The 20413-nt window shown below is 36.0% G+C and overlaps 1 long non-coding RNA gene and 1 pseudogene across 2 annotated transcripts in view; one reads left to right on the plus strand and one right to left on the minus strand.

Annotated features, from left to right (window-relative positions):
- LOC128570686 (uncharacterized) overlaps positions 1-14109 on the plus strand; it is a 35303-nt gene extending 21194 nt beyond the window's left edge. For both annotated transcript variants that reach the window (XR_008375607.1, XR_008375608.1), the window contains one exon: positions 14025-14109. This is a non-coding gene — a long non-coding RNA (uncharacterized LOC128570686). The remainder of the gene's footprint in view (positions 1-14024) is intronic.
- LOC128570675 (methionine aminopeptidase 2-like) lies at positions 8011-9573 on the minus strand (annotated as a pseudogene).
- Positions 14110-20413: the final 6304 nt, after the last annotated feature.

The raw sequence follows: 20413 nt of genomic DNA on the forward strand, positions 1-20413 counted from the left end.
GAAACAGCTGGCAAAGTTTCTTCTTTTTAAATTGCATATGTATGGAGTATAATGGGATGCTTTGATAAATGTATATATTGAGGAATAATTAAATCAAGGTAATTAACATATCCACCATTAACTTACCATTTTTTTGTGATGAGAACATTTAAAAATCTATTCTCTTAGCAAGTTTCAAGTATATGATATACTATTTTTAAGTATAGTTAGCACACTGTGTGATAGATCTCCAGAACTTAATTCCTCTTATTTAATTGAAATTTTGTACACTTTGATCAAAATTTTCTCACACACTTCCATCCCCAGATGCTAGAAACCACAATTTCACTCTCTACTCCTTCTATGAATTTGACTTTTTATGCTTCAGACTATACTATAAATCTATAGTGATCAAAACAGCATGGTACTGGCACAAAAAATAGAGAGGTAGATGTATGGAAAAGAATTGAGAACCAAAAGATGAACCCAGACACTTATTGTCATTTGATCTTTGATAAGCCTATCAAAAATATAATTTGGGGGAAAGATTTCCTATTTAACAAATGGTGCTGGGTAAATTGGCTGGCGATTTGTAGAACACTGAAACTGGACCCACACCTTTCACCTCTAACAAAAACTGACTGTCACTGGATAAAAGACTTAAACTTAAGACATGAAACTATAAAGATTCTCGGAGTGAGTGCAGGGGAAACACTTCAAGAAATTGGCCTGGGAGAATACTTTATGAAGAAAACCCCTGGGGCAACTGAAGCAACACCAAAAAATACACCACTGGGATCTGATCAAACTAAAAAAGCTTCTGCACTGCCAAGAACACGGTAACTAAAGCAAACAGACAGCCCTCAGAATGGGAAAAGATATTTTCAGGTTACGTTTCTGACAAAGATTTAATAACCAGAATCCCCAGAGAATTCAAACTTATTAATAAGAAAAGAACAAATGATCCCATTTCATTGTGGACAAGAGACTTAAATAGAAGCTTCTCTGAAGAAGACAGGCACATGGTCTACAGACACATGAAAAAATGCTACTCATCTTTAATCATCAGAGAAAAGCAAATCAAAACAACTTTGAGACATCATCTAAGTCCAGTAAGAGTAGCCCACATAACAAAATCCCAAAATTACAGATATTGGTGTGGATTTGGAGAAAAGGGAATACTTCTTCACTGCTGGTGGAATGAAACCTAATACGTTCCTTTCAGAAGAAGTTTGGAGAACACTCAAGGATCTAAAAGTAGACCTGCCATTTGATCCCACAATTCCTCTATTAGGATATATTCCTCTATATATCCAAAAGACCAAAAATCACTTTGCAACAAAGATATTTGCACCAAATTATTCATTGCAGCTCAATTCATAATTGCCAAGTCATGGAAGAGGCCCAAGTACCCATTAACCCATGAATGGATTAATAAATTGTGGTATATGTATACCATGGAATACTATGCAGCCTTAAAAAAGGATGGAGACTTTACCTCTTTTATGTTTACATGTATGGAGCTGGAACATATCTTTCTTAGTAAAGTATCTCAAGAATAGAAGAAAAGGTATCCAATGTACTCAGTACCTTTATTAAACCAATTTATAATTAGTCACACTTCCTTATGAAAGATAAATCACAACTATAGCCCTGGATGAAAGAGGGAAGAGGAAAAAGATGGGAGGAGATGGGAGAGGTTTGATAGAGGGTGGGTAAATGGGGGGAACACACCTATGAAGTGTATCGCAAGGGAACAAGTCAAATCTATCAAGTATAGAACACAAATGTCTTAACACAATAATTAAGTAAATGAGGTGAAAGCTATATTAATTAGTTTGATTTAAGCATTCCAAATTATATAAAAAATGAACACATTGTACCCCAGAAATGCATAAATGTTTTCATGATGTATGTGTATATGTCTTAATAAAAAGAAAAATAAAGAAAGAAAAGAATTTCACTTTTTTAAAATTTTATTTCTAATGACAGAAAACTTTACGAAGGCTGTGAATAAACGGTTAACTTGTTCAAACCACTCATTCAGCCATAACCTCAAAAGCAAAAAAGGTGTAGTATAAAAAGCCTCATTAAAATAATCTGTTTGCTTTTTTAATATTGTTTACTTCCCGTGTGAATAATGAACATAAGCATTAATTAAATAATGCAATGCATACAATACTCATCCACTGTAGTATAACTTTAACAACAAAACAAACTTATATATGGAAGTAAAATGATGTGATTTAGCAAAAAGATGAAAATAGTTTCAATCAGAAAACTATTCATGAATTATTGAGTATTCTTCCGTGCAAAATGAATATAGAATGATTTTATCTTTGTAGAGTGAGTACTGAGCCTTATTCAGACCCCCGCTCAAGAATCTCATGAAAAATGGAGAGGCAAACAAGAGAGCTACCAAGTTTAGCCTAATGAAGGCATTTAAAATCTCTGTTTATATTTTAATTTTTATAATGGTAGTCCTCTTGCAAAGTGAGCATGGTTATCATTGGTGCAGCTTATTAGTATAGCCATATGTATTGTATCATCATATGGCCTCATCAAACATTTAATAATTAGGAAAACAGGTTACAGTCCAAAATCTAGAGAGTAGTGGATAGAGATGGAAATAAAGAAAGAAACAAAAGAAATTAAATTCTAGTGTTTTATTAATGTAAGCTTTGGAAAGAAAAAAAAGGAGATCAAGTGATCAATATTACTATAAATGAAGCCAGGTTCTCTAGTTATAATTTTCTCAAGATTTGGCCATTAACCATAATAAATTCTATATCTTATATAATTTTTAATAACCACAAAAATCCATGAAATTGATAGAATGCTTTATAAATGGATAATAGTTTACTGTCCCTCAATAAACCTCACCTTAGGCTCTCTCAGAAAACTATTTTAATTATAAAGCTTGCCTCTCTGTGGTTTATCATTTTGGTCAGTGTAACGCATCTGTTTTGGAGCTTACATTTTTCTAAGATAAAATAAACTTTAATCCCAGAGTGTATTTCTTAATTTATGGACTATATGTACTTAGTCTTCCTTAAAAATTCCCTACTAAATTGAACTGCTCTGGGAAGCAGCATATCATATTAGGTAGGAACAGAGGCTTTCAAGTCAGACCACCTAGGCTAGGAATCCCAGGTTCACATATTTGCAGCTGTAATCTTGGTTGTCTCATTTGCAATATGAGGGTTAAAAGAGTACCTATCTCCTCGAGCTACTTGTGAGAAAATTGGAGTAATGTGCCTAGCACCTAGAAAACACAATAAATCGTAATTATATTTATTATTGCAGTTATTACTACATGAAGCAATGGAGTGTGGTGGGTAAGAGCAGAGGCAGATGAGAGAAGGGGAAAGAGAACCTGGGAAAAAGCCTAATGACCTTTAAAAGGCTTAAGCTAAGAGGTGTCCTATTGTTTCTGCTCAGATGCCAGTGGTGGGACTAAGTAATTGGTCACATTTTGATGCAAAAGGAGATAGTGAAGAAATGGAATCTCCAGCTGGTTTGCTGCTTGCAGTGACAGCTCTAGACCCCTGAAGAGAGAGCACAGCACACATTTTGGTGGAGAACTATCCGTCTCTGCAACAAGAGCAAAACTAGCTGTCTCAACCCTATTTTTTTTTTTTTAAACAAACAATCACATAAACAAAGCTTTATGGGAGAGGTACTTGTACAAATCAAGGACACAGAGAATGAACTCAGAAAGAAATGAGGCTGGAAATGACAGGAAACAGTTCCTGGGATGTGTTTCCAGGACGGTGTCCACTCTGGCTGCTACTGTGCAGGGAGCCTCAGCAGACAGGTGCGCTGCTCAGCTGGAAAGGGAGCTGCAAAGGGACTGTGTAGGAAAAGCTTAAAACAATTTGTAGGCTGGGCGGCGCCTGTGGCTCAGTGAGTAGAGCGCCAGCCCCATATGCCAAGGGTGGCGGGTTCAAACCCGGCCCCGGCCAAACTGCAACAAAAAGAAAAAATAGCCTGGCGTTGTGGCGGGTGCCTGTAGTCCCAGCTACTCGGGAGGCTGAGGCAAGAGAATCGCGTAAGCCCAAGAGTTAGAGGTTGCTGTGAGCCGTGGGATGCCACGGCACTCTACCCGAGGGCGGTACAGTGAGACTCTGTCTCTACAAAAAAAAAAAAAATAAAAAAAATTTGTAGGAGGGAGGGAGCAGAAGGAGTGACAGAATTTATCTTCCACATTTCTTCCGATTTCTTCACCAACCAGAGTCTTCACTTGCCTGCTTCTTAAGGGCCCTGGCCTCACCCTCACCCAATGAGGGGCATCTGAGGTGGGTTCAGTGAACAACAGGAGAGACTCTGAGGAGGCACCTGAGACATCAGAAATATGCCCAAGATAGTCACCTTGAGGAAATAAATTAGCCTTTTTGTGTAATGTAAATGTAAAACTGTATCAGCTTATAACAAAAATAGACTGAGTAGAAGCTATTATATTTATTATAACAAGATTTTAATTCAGAAATAAATGCTCATTTCTTGAAAAAGAGAGAATACTTTCTCTTCAAAAATAAACAAAAACACCCAACATTCTAGTACCCCAAATCACTAGCAAAGTTTTATTTTTCTGAAAATCTGGTTTGATTTGGGCATGTAATATACTGAGAAATTTCATTGAAGAAGCAGTTCCAGTTATTATTGACATCATTTATATTCATATACATAAAACTCACATCTTATAATCAAAGTATCATCTTCTATGGTGACAGGGGCCATACTTTAGACATTAATAAAATCAGGTATCCATTCAGCACTCTTTACTAAATCATTTGGCCCAAATGAGAATTTATAAGTGAGTTTTATCCTCCTCCATGAACAATTTTCCAGAATCAAAACCAGTTATGTGATAAAACTTAATCCCTCTAATCAGATTTTATATTTCACATGTAAGAATGATAAGGACCATTTGAGTCTATATTCTGGAATAGCAATTAATCCAAAATAAAAAGATGGCAGCTAATAACCTGTTGCATAAACTCTGAGCTTTGTCCATTATTTTAAGCCACATCTAGTAATAAGGGTGGAGGATGAAGGACCAGAGGATTGTTGCCTACATACATGCCCAGTCTTCATCGTGGAAACTACCACCAAGCAAAATCTGACCTTTGATATTTTATTAGTACACATTAAAAGACAATGGACCCCAAATATCCCATGAAAAATGGAAAACTTAATCTGAATCAGAGACAAAAAATATTAGAGAGAAAATACTCAATCAGTTATTATTGGGAAATGATGAAGATGGACTAAGAGAATAATAAACATCAGAAGTGGATAAGACCTAGCATCAATTTTTAATAACTTCATATCACTCCAACAAAGAGGCTTTTATATTGTCCAAAAAGCAGTCACTCTTACATAATTCTATTTCAGTATTTTAAAAATCAGTCATTTCTATTTTAAGTTTACCCCCAGAAGAAATATATGTGCATTCTTCAATTTTTAAATTCATATTTAGTCAGTTTTTTAAAAGTTTATTTTTATAATGATGTACAATATGATCCATTGGCATCATGCAGTTTATTAACAGACTTTTTTCTTATGTTTTATAGCTGTAGAATCAGAAATACGTTTTCTGTTAAAGGAGTCTTTAATTTCAGGCTTCTTGAATAAAATCTTGATCATCTTCCAAATAAATTCTACAACTTTTCTGAACTACTTATTCCAGTGCTTAACACTGAAATGCTGAAAATTTTCCCTTCTAATAATTCCTAGGCCTTTCTGCTGTAGCTTTGTGAATATGAACTACTGATCAGTACAATTTTTACACAGTCCTCTCTCTACTTGTCTCAATTTTCTCCTCTGAGGTTAAATGTATTTGTTGGTTTTAATCTTACTCAAATAAATTTACATTTATCTTTGATACTTATGAATCCACACCAAATCTTTATTTGCTTCAGTTCTTGCCTACAATCAGTATAAGTGGAAACATTGTGCTTTAACTTCCTATGCATTTCCCACTTTGTAAATCTCATTCTGAGATGTATTATTTGTTTTTGTTAACATATTGGACTAACCCAGATATTTTTCATTATAATTCTCCATGCAGTTCATCAATTGTTTCAATAGTATCTGTTGAACACTTATTGTGGGCCACTTGGCTAGATTTTGAAAAAATAAATGTAAGACAAACCCAGTTATCTGACTGCATAGCTGGAGGGAAGAGTCAGCCCCCCCAAATGGTTACAATTCACTCTGTGAATAACACAGAGTGTTGCAAACGAGTATGTTTTGAAGTAGGAGAAAGGGAAAGGAGTGACTTGCCCAACAATAAGGAGAACCTGTGGAGACCTTCTTGGAGTTGCATTGTGAAAATGAGCAGGCAAGCAGGCTGGGTTGAAGAGGGAGATAAATGTATTCTGGCTGAAAAGAATGAATGCATGTTCACATCCCAAAAGTATATAATTGTGGAAACGTGTTGTATTTGGTTGCTGCCATGGCTATAGCTAATGTGGACTAATGAGGAGAATAATTGGAAAAGGAATGAAAACAAGAAGGATGGGGAGTAGAGGATACAAAGCAGCCTGTATTTACCTCACTGATAGATTTGAACATTATCCTGTCAATAATATGCTTTCCAGGAAAATAATGTGAGGTTTGTAATTTAGGGGGGAAAAAAAGTCAAAAAAGTGAAGAATGAACTGAAAAGATTTTTATTGGTCACAAAGGCAAGAGCTAGAATAATTTAGGTGGGAGAAAATAAAAACTCAATTGAGGTTATGATCATGAGATAGAGAAGATGAAGCTAATTCTGGAATTGGGGCTGCTGTGCCGTTTGATTTTGGATGGCAAGAGAAAGGGGGAAGGGTTAAAAAATTTTCAGGTGAAATTATTAGTGATTATTTTTGAAGATAAGCCATAAAGAAAAGGGGCCAAGTCTGTGAACACAATGATTCCACTGAAAAGTCTGTGCTATCCTCTAGTGACGGCGTAGAAAAGGCCTGAGAGAGGGACGGAGGGAGGGGGGTGGGGCCTTGGTGTGTGCCACACTTTCTGGGGGCAAGACATGATTGCAAGAGGGACTTTACCTAACAAAATCAATCAGTGTAATCTGGCTTATTGTATCCTCAATGAATCCCCAACAATAAAAAAGAATGAAAAAACAGTTCTGGCATGTGGAATAAGCTGTGGGCCAGAGTAACCCCCCGAGGAGTCAGCAAATGACAGGTGATGGTACAGGACTGGGAACATGACTGACATCCCCTGGAAGCAGTGAGCTGGGAGAGATAACAAGGGCCTAGAAGAATATGCCAGGGCTTACCAACAATTAGGAAGTGGGGAAAGGAAGAGAAGTCAGTGAAAGAAAAAAGAAGGAAGAGTATAAAAAGAGAAAGAATTTGGTCTCAAACTCATCAGCTCAGGTGATTCACCCGCCTCAGCCTCCCTGAGTGCTAGGATTACAGGCATGAGCCACCATGCCCTGCCCAAAGAGACATAAAAAGTGAAAGAATTTGGAAAGAAAATATGGTATTTTTACAGCTCAGGAACAAGAGGGTTTTAAGGAAAAAGGTCAACAGAAGCTAACGATACAGAGTTCAGAATACAGAGTTCAGGTGAGATGCTGATGGGAAAGAAGGGCACCAGATTGTTTTTTTGTTTGTTTGTTTGTTTGTTTGTTTGTTTTGTCAGATCTGAAAATGTCTTCATTTTTTTTAGAAAATGGATTCCAGGAAGGTTAAAAAGCAATACCGGAGAGTATAGATGCAGAATTGGATGTAGTCATTCAAAGCATTCAAGTAAGAATATGGCAATATAAACATCCAAAAAGCATCCCTTAGATGTTCAAAACAAAATGTTTAAGTCATTCCTAACTAATTTAAGCTTTATAGCATTTCCTAGACAGGAGAAAGTAAAACAGTTAACATTTGAAAAGTCCTGAAAGCTTTTTCCTTGGTTAATTAGACCGTTTGCCTTCGATCAAATTCCTTCTTTTTTAACATGAATAAAAAGTATTACAAAGGTCCACGGTTAAAACAGACAACATGTTGCAAATTAATTCTAGTATAATGTATTCCAACAAAGCTTAGAAAATAAAGATGTTGAGGTGGCTTTGGACTAAGTTTAATAGTCATCTCCTCTGCTGACAACTTCTTTGCATGTTGGACGCAACAGTATGGTATGTTCAAACTGTGCTGTACATGATCCTTTAATGTCACATAATGGTGGATATGGATCTACAATGCCCGAGTCACACAGATTCTTCAGAGCCATTAAATATTTACTTTCTCCTAAGCGATCAAGCCATCTGCGGCAGAAGGCAAGGGTGCCGAAGCCTTATCGGCACATGTCCAACATCAAAATTTTTCACGTAATGTGAACATTCCATGTCATCATGAACAACACCTTTTCCTGTACTACCAAAGGGTTCAATTGCATACACTTTTCCTTCTTCCATTCTTGTTGCCTCTCCTTTCACCATGGGCACTGTTTTCCCAGCATGTATTCTATACTGCCCAATTGAATGTCCATTCAGATTACGGATTGGTTTCACTTGTTATGTCTTCCCATCTATTTCAACTTCATAGGATTCCATAACTTCTTAGATGGCCTCCCCAACGTCTATGATGTTCACATAGACGAACATCAATTTCAGCACACTTTATTCCAGTATTACTAGCATCCTTTACAGTTTTTAATAATGTATCATATTTGGGATTAAAAATGACAGTAAAAGCACAGTCAATAATCCTACCACTTATGCATGTTCCAAAATCTATCTTACAGATGTCATTATACTGTAATACTGTTGTGTCACCAGCATTGGGAGTATAATGGGCAGCACAATTACTGAGAGAACACCCAGTAGGAAATGCCAGGCCTGCATTTAATCCATTCTCTTTTATCAATTTGCGTAAACAGTCTTCTAACTTTTCACAGATTTCTATCATTGTCATCCCAGGCTGGATCCAACTCATAACATATTTTCTAACTTGTCGATGTGCTTCTGCAGCTTCTCGAAAATCATTCCAAATCTCTTCACTGGCCTGATCTAAGGCTTTCTTTTCTTCACTTGTAGTTCTCCAAGCAGCTGTTTGCCCATCTTGTGTGGGTGGATATTCTCACTCTTGTCCTTTGGGAAATACACCATTGGGATACAGGTCACATATTGGAACTGAGGAAGGGTCTGTTTGAACTTTTGATCTCTCCTTCCTTCCTTCCTTCCTTCCTTCCTTCCTTCCTTCCTTCCTTCCTTCCTTCCTTCCTTCCTTTCCTCCTCCTCCTCCTCCTCCTTCTTCTTCCTCTTCCTCCTCCTTCTTCTTCTTCTTTCTTCTTCTTCTTTCCAGTTGCTCCATCCCCATCACCATCTCCATCTTCATCATCATCATCTCTTTCTTTTTTTCTTCCAATGCTTGTTTTTCCAATTTCTTGCTACCTCATCCACTGAGGCTCCTGATTCTTTATCAGGTTCTTGTTGCCCTACTGCAGCAGCCCCTTTACTCTTCTTCTTCTTCCATCTTTTTTTCTTGGCTGCTTCTTCAGCCATAGAGGCAGCTTCCTCCTCCCTGTCATCTGCATCCAAGTCACCATTCAGGTGGCTCCCGAGGCCGCTGCCTCCTCCACACCCGCCATGTTGCCTGAGAGAGTGTGAGGGAATGAGAGCGGCACCAGATTGTGTTGATCTGAATGGTCAAGACCTTTTAGAAAAGTCAGATGTCAGTGGTTAGGAGAGAATGGAACATGATCAGACAGAATGTGAATGCAAAACAAGGAAGAATCTGACAATAATGAAAGGGAAATAGGTAAGACCAAGAAAAAGTCAGGTTGTGGAGCTGATGCTTGCTTTTCCTTTTTTTTTTTTTTTTTTTTGGTACAAAGAATTGAATTGAGCATAGTTACAAGCTAAATGATATAATCCATTTGAGAGTAGGAGAAAGGGACAGCTCAGAAAATAAGACACAAGATTGGATAAAATTAGGAACTAGAGAGGTATAAGCTTTGAGCTCCCTTTGGGCAAGACAGGGCATGCCTTGTGGGTCATTTATGGACCATGTGGCACTGATGGGCCAGGTAATGTTGATACTGGTAGCAGCAACTTGTCATATCCAGGCAAGCAATTTCATTAGGTAAGAGTCACAGATCCAGGCCTGGAATTTGGAAGCCAGAGGGAAAGTGAGAAATGTTGACACTTATAGAGAAAAAGTAAAATATGTGAATACTTGTTCTTGGACCTAAAAAAGGCATTGATTTTTAGGTAAATAAACTAGTAGGAGGAAGATAGAGGTATGGTGGGGAGACCATGTATTCTGTTGTGATCAAGGACTTGGAACTTGGAGTCAGATAAAAGTGAGTTCATATCTCAGGTGGGGCACATCCTGAGTGTGTGATCTTACATAAGGCACCTGGTCACTACCTGTTTGAGATTGTTCATGTGTAAGTTGAAGGCAATAGTAATATTTTTATCAGATTGTTTTAAGGGATAAATGAGATATCAATATAAAGTGTTCTTAGAGCAAGATAGGAAGCTTCATTAAAGTTTATATATTTTTTTATTTTAATTATACAAACTAAATATGAAAAGTGTGAAAATTTGCGAATTTTCCAGCACAAAAACCCCTTGATGTCTGTGAAGTAGGAGTAAATCACTGGATGGGGCAGACTAATGAGGCCCAAAGCTTTGGAAAAGAGGTGTCATGAGGAAGAAGAGAAAGGGACCAGAAACACATCAAAAGTTTACCCAGCAAAGTCGAAGACCCAGCCGAAGGAGGTCTTGTTAGTCCAGTATTCGGTGGTATGAGAAAGATCACAGAGGGACAAGCAGATGAGAAGGGTATCAGTGGAGGGAGTTGCTGACTGTTGAATCAGGGACCACTGCTGGTCACAAAAGAAGTGAACTCAAGAGGGGCTTGAGAGGCTGGGAGACTGCACAAAAGTGGACGATTTCAATAACTTCAGAATCACACATGACAACAGAGTGGCAGTGAGGAAAGCTCTGGAAGTGGGATTTTGGAGTGAGAAGCAGCACGAAGACTTCTGAAGTGGAGAGGAAGTGAAGGGATGAGATCAGGAGGAATGGAAGAGACAGGGCGATGTGGAGAAGGTGCTCAGGTGGATGATGCCATGAGATTATTGAGAGAGTTCCGAGGGCAAGAAACCTGAGCCAGCTGCCATGTGATTTAGTCCATGATGCTGACAAGAACATTTTCGAGATTGACATCACTAGAGTATGATAGAAAGCTTAGAATGCTTTTTACCCACAGGTTTCCTCTGTATCCTATGGAGTCTATAGGTAATATTACAGATACTGAGGCTAATATGGGATCCATAAAGAAGAGCCAATATTTTCCTTTAACCTGGAGGCCCAGTGCCCAGCAAAGTGACTCCCACATTGATACACAGCAGGTGTACAATAATTGCTCAGTGAATGATCCGTGACATCCCACATTCTATCTAAATATGAGTCCATTAAACCGTTTGTCACTTCTAAATCACAAACCAAAGACTTCATACCCATTGGGAAAAAAATACAAATCTTAATTTTTGTAAAATTGGAATTTTAAGATACCCAAGTCTCCCTTCCAAATCACAAATGATAGTTGCATTTTGGTATTTTTCCTTCATTCATTAATTCAGCAAATACTCATTGAACAACAACTATGGGCCAGGCAATCTTCCACACATTGGGAAAAACAGTGGAGGGAAAGGCAAACAAGGCCCAAGCTCAGGGAGCTTAATTCAAATGGAGGGGGCGGTAGGACACAGAGGGTCAGCATATAAAAATATATATGTTAATTTCTGTCGGGAGGAGGGCTGCAGCGAAATTAAAATAATTAGTGAGCCAGAGAGTAACCAGGAGCACTGAAGCACAACTCTTTTATACAAGACAATCAGAAAACACCTCTAACAAGGTGACATTTAACTGGGACCTAATGGATAAGAGGGAACTCGCCATGTGAAGATCAGGAAATATTCTAGGCAAAAAGGTAGGGCAAAGGACCTACTGCGAGATCAAGTTTAACAGAAAAGGACAAAAGCAAGATCACTATGCCTGTCCTAGAGTCTAGTGTGCAAGCCATAACTTTCCCCAAATTCATACATGTTTAAGCATGAGTCTGAGCACAGCGTATAGGCAAATTTCAAGCCCTGCGTAGTGGTGAAGAATAGGCTCTGAGCGACACTGCCGGCATCTAAATCCTGGCCCCTCAATTTCTAGCTCTGTTATCTTGAGGAAATTTAACGAATCATTTGACACACTTTCTTACCTGAAATATGGTAATAATAAGAATACCTACTTCATAAAGCTGCTGTAAGATTTAAATGAATTATTAATAATAGTTGTAAAGAACTTAAGGAAGGGTTTGACACATAAAAAGTGCTTGTTATATAAAATATATTATATATATAATACTACATATAAGACTGTATTATATAGAAAAGATAATCCCTTTGTTATTATTAGTGATTATTTTTGTTGGTTCTGAGTATCACCTAATTTAATTAACTCTATAGGAAGGATGTCGTTTTTAATTTTCCTGCATCACAAATCACCTAACAATGAACACCATAATCATACTTTGAGATTTTCCACAATAGTAATCGCCTGGCTGGCAAAGTGTGGGTAAATCATTAAACACTTTCATGGATCAAAATATGAGGTATTTAAAGGTGATGGCAAATCTTGAGGAATTTCTTATGAAGTCACTATTAAATAAAAAAGGGAAAGGCAGGTATATTATAACTTTTATCCTGTCAACTGAATTTATCCTGCAGGAAACTTATGCTTGGCTTGTACAATGTTTTGAACAAAAATTATACAGTTGTCCCCCCCCAAAAGCCCTCACAACTTATTTTTTAAAATTCCAGAGATGTGGCTTCAGACAAATAGTATTTCTATTAAGCTCATAGAATTAGACAAAATAGTTATGAGGCAACATATGTGACAGATAATATCTTTCAATATTTTTACCATTATATTATTATTTTATGTATTATGCTCACGTTCATGTTGAAAACATTGCCCAAAAAACTATTATAGGCTATGTATATTAAAACTGATAAAGTAATGGTTTTTCTTTAATAAATTTTAGTTACTAAAAATGTTTAATAATTGGAGTTATGAAAATTTAAAATTATATGTGTGACTCACTTGTATCAAATGAAAATAAGAAGCAGCAAATATAAATGATATTCCTATAAATTTATTATTATGAATTATCAAAATAAAAACAAATTTTAACTAACATCTACACTGTAATTGGGTAATGATAAAGAAACTATACATTATAATCTATTTAGTATGTATTACATTTATTAAATAAAATTATACATATACTTACATGTATAATCTTAATATCTAAATTGTGAATTTCCAGAAGGCATAGTTGGTACAATAAATACAGTATTTACTGAGTTTGTTAATATAGGAAACACAAACCTAAAAGAAGTCTTTGAGATTAATTAATCTGCCTTCTCACTTCTCAGATGATGTATGTAACAAGGCTCTAAATAACGTTTCTAAAGTCACAAAACTAAAAATTAACAATTTTTCGCATTATAGTATGATTTATTAATTTTTCTTTTCCTTTAAAGTCTAATAATTTGTGACTTACAATGGTTTTATGTTATCAATTGAATAGCAATATTCCACATTTTTGAGTAGCAGATTTTAAACTTTTTTTAATAATTACTAAAAACACTATTTCAAAATGTCAACATTTTAAATATTAATTTTTTCTATTATCTATAATGAGTGATATAATTTAAAAAATAGACTTCTAATTTTATATGGTAAAAATTATAAAGTCTCAGGCAGCGCCTGTGGCTCAAAGGAGTAGGGCGCCGGCCCCATATACCAGAGGTGGTGGGTTCAAACCCAGCCCTGGCCACAAAAACGGCAAAAAAAAAAAAAAAAAAAAAATTATAAAGTCTCAAATGAAAAATTCCTTCAAATTAGGTTTCCAGGAGATTGGAGCAAAGCTTTATATTATAACTATGTATAGCTACTAACTCAATAAAACCTATTTTCTTTGAAATGTATCTACAATGTTATATGCTTTTTAATCTTATTTCATTTTGGTTTACAGAAAACTGGGCACAAAGCAGAAAGTGTGGATTTGTATGGGGCACATATAGAATGGGCCAAGGAAAAATCAAGCAGAAAGAATGTCTTTCAGGTAAGAATGCTACATATATTCAGTTTATTCCTATTTCCTCTAAATCAGAGCTTTCTTGAGTAATCAAAGTAAGATTACCTTCTTGTGATGTGTTCATGTGCAAGAACTAGTTTTCTGAAGGTTATTACGAAAAATTGACTTGTTGAATCTTGTGTTTGGTTTGTTGTTTTCCCCTGATGATTAGTTGCTATCTGAACACAAAATATCTGTCGTGCATGAATTAGTTTTACACACAGATCATTGAATTTTGTGCTATCTTTTATGGTTTGGGGTTTAATTGTGTTGGAGTTTGAAAATGCTTAACAAATACTTTTAATATAGAATTTTCAGATACACAGAAACTAAGAGTCACTAATGATAAGCTACTGTTGTTCATAGACACTCCCGCCTTTTAGTCATTAATTATATCACCAGTGTAACTTAAAGGATGGAAAGGGCCGAATCGATAAAATGAATCTTTCCATATTGCATACTTTAATTTTCAGAAAACATTTATGATTATGATTAATAATTATAATAATATACCTTTAAATAGAAAGAACCATATGAAATCTTTAAGAGAAATTAAAAACTACATAATGTTAACCAAAATCATATAATTTAGGGTGATTTCTGTGGCAATTAATGATTTTAGACCATGGAGCTTGATATTTTTTATTTTTATATGAAATTTCAAAGTAACCAGTAAGTTTTATAGGAATATTTTAGAATTTATATTATTTAGTAGCCAGGAATCCAGATTATTACGTTTTTTTTTTTTTTTTTTTTTTTGGCCGGGGCAGGGTTTGAACCCGCCACCTCCGGCATATGGGACCGGCGCCCTACTGCTTGAGCCACAGGCGCCGCCCGATTATTACGTTTTTTTTAATTAAATATCTTTTAAGGGCATTTGGCCTTTGAAGGGAAGCCAATTCTTCTGTTCTTAAATACTGTGCTGAAGATAATTAATATGTTAGGTCTTATAGAAGCTTAGGTAGCTGACATTTCCTATCTATATTTTCACAGGAGGGAGAAAAGTTGGCTTCCAGTCTGATCTATATTTTCCACATGATAATTCAGTTAAATCCAAATGATTTGGGTCTGTTCACATTGAAAAAACAAAAGAAAACAAAAAACATTTTTAATGTATTCTGGAGTAAATTGTTTTTCTGGTTCTAGTTTAATCTATTTAGGTATAGAAATTATTTTTATCAGAAAAGAAAGTGAAAGAATATATACAATTATGATGGGTCAATTTATGGTAAACTTTAAAAAGAAAGAAAGGAGGAAGGAAGGGAAGAAAGGAGGAAGGAAAGGAGGGAGGAAAGGAGAAAGGGGAGAACATGTGTTAAAAAAAAAAAAGGAAAAAAAAGAAAAGAAAATCAAATACAGCTTGTTTGGACACAACGCTCTAAAGCCAGAAATTATTAAAATGTGGCCGTACAGAATCAGAGAAACAAATTTTGCTTTAAAGTGATATACCCTGTTTTCTCAATTTCTTATTTTTTTTTATTATTCTGCCATAAATAACAAAATTTAAAGATTATAATCCTAGCTTTTATAATAACCTAGACAACCAAAATGAAAACTCTGGTCTAGATCAGGTGAGCTCAGTGGTGGAGCCTTATTATGTATTAAGGATTTAGCAACATAGTCCCCAAAGTTGTAAAAGAAAGACATTGAAATTTGACATAGACATAATTCTTGGGCAATAGAAACTCTTAGAGAGTGGCTAAGCCAGGCTTGTTCAGTTCCTTCTGTTAACCTTATGAAGTTAAATTAGACCAAAAATATGGATAACAGTCAACTATGTATGATGCATACAAGGCTGTAAATATTGAAGAAAAACTTTAAAAATGTTTATGTATAATTTTACATGCCTAGAGAGAGATGCATTTCAATCATCTATATTGATAGTATCATCCTGATCTTTTTCTGAACATGACTAACCACCTCCTGTTGCAATTTTCTACTTGATTTTTGTATTTTTAAATATAGGTACTTCCAAAGATATTAAAAAGCATTCTCACTTTTTAGCTTTAGGAGGTGAAAATCTTGCCAGCTAGTTTTGTTTGTAATGTAACTGAGTGACCATAGGGCCATGGTGTTCTTACATCAGTTTATCTGCTTTATTTTTTATATTGTACCCTGTAGTTTGAAGAATCAGAGGTGATTTTAAGAATATTGTGAATAACAAAGCTAAAGACATTCAAGTTTAATTTTCTGCTTCATATTTTTTGGGGCAGGGGGTGAACCACTTCATTATTTGCATGCTGAACTCTTCTCATCACCTGAACACATGAGCTGTGGTGAAATTTACTAATATGTATCCATAGATCCAGACTACGCGAGTAAACCTTTTGAGAAGAATAGTATAAATAGCTTTTATAGTTCTGTTAACAAAAATGCATTGGGAAGGATTTGCTGGAGAGCTAAATCTAGATGACTGCATCAATATTTGATTAGATACATTAGCTGCTCTAACTCTCAAATGATCAGGATAAACATAATTATGTCTCAAAAACATGGTATTAAGGCATTGTTGGGTGTTTGAGTGTGTGTGAGCAGGAGTTTCATTACCTACAGAATAATGAAGTGTTCCTTTCTGACTGAAAAAGACCATCATAGCTTCAGCTGATGTACTATATCAGAAATAGCTTTAGAATTCCAAGTTTGAATTAGGCTTGGTGTTCAATCTCAGTCTATGAATTATAGATTACAGATAGCAAATGACTATTGAGATTTTTGGTTCAAGAAAAATCAAAGAAGTGCAAATTAGAAATAATTTAAAATTTGAAATCTGTCTTCAAAAAGTTGATGGATTAGCAATTATATGCTGCATAATTACAATGTCTATGGAGAAATTGATCTTAAAATGAATATAAAAACAAACAAAAATAGTGTGTGCTTAAGATACGCTTGAAAGTCTCAGAAGAACACATTTGTGATATTAAAAAAATGGAAAGATTCCATTTGTTTGTATATGCCCATTTAAACCTTTAAGTTGTCATTTTCTCTTTGTTTTAAAAGCTAAATTTCCTTTATAGTCAAAAGCTTATCAAACTATTAATGTGGATTCAGAGATGGGCAGAGGCCTGAGTCCAGGGAAAAATGAAATTGATAGACTGTCTGGCTGGTTTGAGGGCATGGGAAGCTGTATTACAAGGCATTTGACGTTATTGTTGCAGATATGTGAATCCTCACCCACGGGTTCTAGGAAAAGAACAAGTCGAAAACAAGGCAACTATTAATTTCAAGTAAAATAAAGGTATAAGGAAAAGATGAGGCAATCATGGTACAATTGTAGGTTCAGTATAAACATGGCTTAAATAATCATAATAATAAAACCTAAGGATTTAACCAAAAAAACGTTATCTCCCGTAAATCTCTTGTCTGAGGTTGCCAGCATTCTGGAGCTGGGAGGCAGAAAGAATCTTAACATCTTGTCACGCAGTACACAACTGTCCCGTGGCTCTGTCGTCTTCACTCTGGTAGCACAGCCCATCATACCTGATGCTGCTCCAGTCTTTCTCCTGAGAACACACCTCCATTTCTATGGGGGTGAAAGAGACTTGCAGCACCAGGTAGGGAGGCGACAGCTTCTACCACTCTCTGGAAACTAACACCTGGCCTCTTTGCTCATCGGTGGCGAGTGCCTTACCTACAACCATTTGAGCTCATGAGCCCATGTCTACAGCACGGGCAAAGGAGTGAGTGACTGACGTAGGACAGGGAAAAGCTCACTGGAAGAGCCAAGGCCAAGGAACTGAGAGGCAAGAACATTGGATGGTCCACCCACATGGATGAAGTCATTAAAAATTATCCCAGAAATAGAAGTGGAGAGGAAGCCAGTGAATGACGGGGAAGAAGAGGGGAAGAAGATGGTGTAGTCTAAGGGAATAAACTTCAAAGCATCCAGCTTTAGGTTTTTCTTGTTGATTTTTGTTTAGTTTTTGCCAGGAGAAAAAGGAAGGAAGGGTTTAAAAGAGCCAGTACTAACAAGGAAGAAACTTATCCCAAATTCTGGACTTCCTTGAGGTATGTGGGGTGTGTGAAATAAATACCTTCTCCCAATGGGGGCTGCAGCAGGTAACAATGAATCCAAGGACAGTCCAGCTTCAAGCCAAAATAGGAGGTGAAAAATGTTCAAACAAAATGCTGAGGATGCAGGGTGGCTTAAAGTTTACAGAAATGGCATTCAGGGGGGTACAGAGATAGCTTAGGAGGGATGGAAATTGGAGATGAACACAGTATTAAGTCCAGATCTTAGCAGCTGACTGGAGGGCCTTGGACTACTGGTAGCCACCGAGGTAACAGAGGATATGAAGTGTAGTGGTGTTGGTCACAGGCATCTCTTAGACCTGTGCTTTACAAACCACAGTAATCTATTAAGAGACGAAAAATAAACTTGGTGGGTTGTGATTAACATTTATAGAAGAAAACAGAAAAGTTCAATTCAAGTAATAGGTAAAATCTTTGTTTCCAGAAACATTTGCTTCAGTTGTGGGGGAAGGGCGAGGGAGCATAATCTATGTGTGTCTGTGTTTACTGGGCCACTGTATACAATATGCTTCTTACTGGGGGTAGATGTCAAAAAGTTGGAAGACCCTCTCTTGGAAAAAGGCGGACAACTGGGTTTGAATGTTTTGCTTATTGGGAGGCAGGTTGGAAGAGTCTTCCTCAGGCCTTGCATAATGCCATTGAAGCAGCTCCCTTATTTTCTCTGTAAGCACTGGCTATCCTCTGAGAACTAACATAAATTTTTGTTCTTCATAAAGTGATGTTGCCGTTCCACCTGTAATATCTATCTACATTACATGTGAAACTATATAGGTAGCTTGTCATGTTCTTTAGAAAAATATGTTTTATGAAAAGACATGAAGTCTTTCACTTAGAATCCATGCCCTCAGTCAAGCTAAGCAAATATTTTTATGCCTACTGTATACCAGGTACTGTTCTGTATACTGGAGACACAGCAGTTTTCATAACTGACAAAACCTTTTTTAGAGGGAAGTTTCTCTTGTTATCAATTCACTCTCTTTGGTTGTTATAGTTCTGTTTGGACTTTCTGTTTCTTCTTGAGTCAATTTCAGTAGCTTGATCTTTCTGGGAATTTTTTCAATTCATGTAGATTATTTAATTTGTTAGAATGTGATTACTCATAATATTCTCTTATAATCTTTTTCATTTCTGCAAGGTCGGTAGTGATGTCTTTTCTATCATTCCATAATCAGTGATTTGAGTTCTCTCTTTCTCTCTGTCTCTCTCTTACTTGGTTAGTATAGCCAAAGGTATGCCATTTTTATTGACATCTTCTAAGAACCAACTTTTGTTTATGTTAATTTTCTCTATTTTTTCTATTCTGTATTTCATATATTTACACTCTAATCTTTAATTTTTCCTTGCTTTTGAGTTTACTCTGCTCCTCTTTCTAATGGCTTAAGGTGGAAACTTAGGTGATAAATTTGAGAACTTTCATCTTTTTCAATATAACTTTCTATTTTCCTTTAAGTATGTAAATTTAACAAATATTTCTTGGCTGTCTTAGCTATGTCAAAGTTCTTATGTCATGCTTTTGTTTTCATTCATTCATCAAGTTTTTTCCTAATGTTTCTAGTGATTTCTTTTTTGTTTCATAATTATTTAGGAGTGTTTTGTTTAATTTCCATGTATCTGTGAATTTCCCAAATTTCCTTCTGTTACTGATTTCTAATTTAATTCCATTGTGATTGGAGAAAATAATCTGTATGATCTCAGTACTTTTAATTATATTGAGGACTTGTTTCGTGGCCTAACATGATCTATCCTGAAGAATGTTTCACGTGCACTTGAGAAGAATAGTGTATTCTGCTGTTTTGAGGTGGAATGTTCTAGAGATGTATTGCAGATGGTTGCAGTTGGTTTGTAGTGTCGTTCAAGTCTTCTATTTCCTTATTGGTCTTCTGCCTCATCCTATCTATTGTGAAAGGCAAGATGTTGAAATCTCCAACTATTACTGTTGAGTTGTCTACTTCACCCTTTAATTCTGTCAGCTTTTTCTTCATGTATTTTTGGACTCATGTATATGCGTGTTTCTAACTTACGTTTTCCTGATGGATTGACCCTTCGTCATTATAAAATGTCCTTCTTTCTGTTTAGGAACAATTTTTTCCCTAAAAGTCTATTTTGTCTGACATTGGCATATCCACTCCAGGTCTTTTTAATTACTTTTTTGCATGGAACCTATCTTTTCATCATTCAACCCACTTGTGTCTTTAAAGTGTGTCTCTTTCACACACTATAAGGGATGGTAAGATCATAGTTTTGTATTCATTCTGCCA

Source organism: Nycticebus coucang, chromosome 18, assembly GCF_027406575.1.
Source record: "Nycticebus coucang isolate mNycCou1 chromosome 18, mNycCou1.pri, whole genome shotgun sequence".
In the NCBI taxonomy this organism is placed as follows: Eukaryota; Metazoa; Chordata; class Mammalia; order Primates; family Lorisidae; genus Nycticebus; species Nycticebus coucang.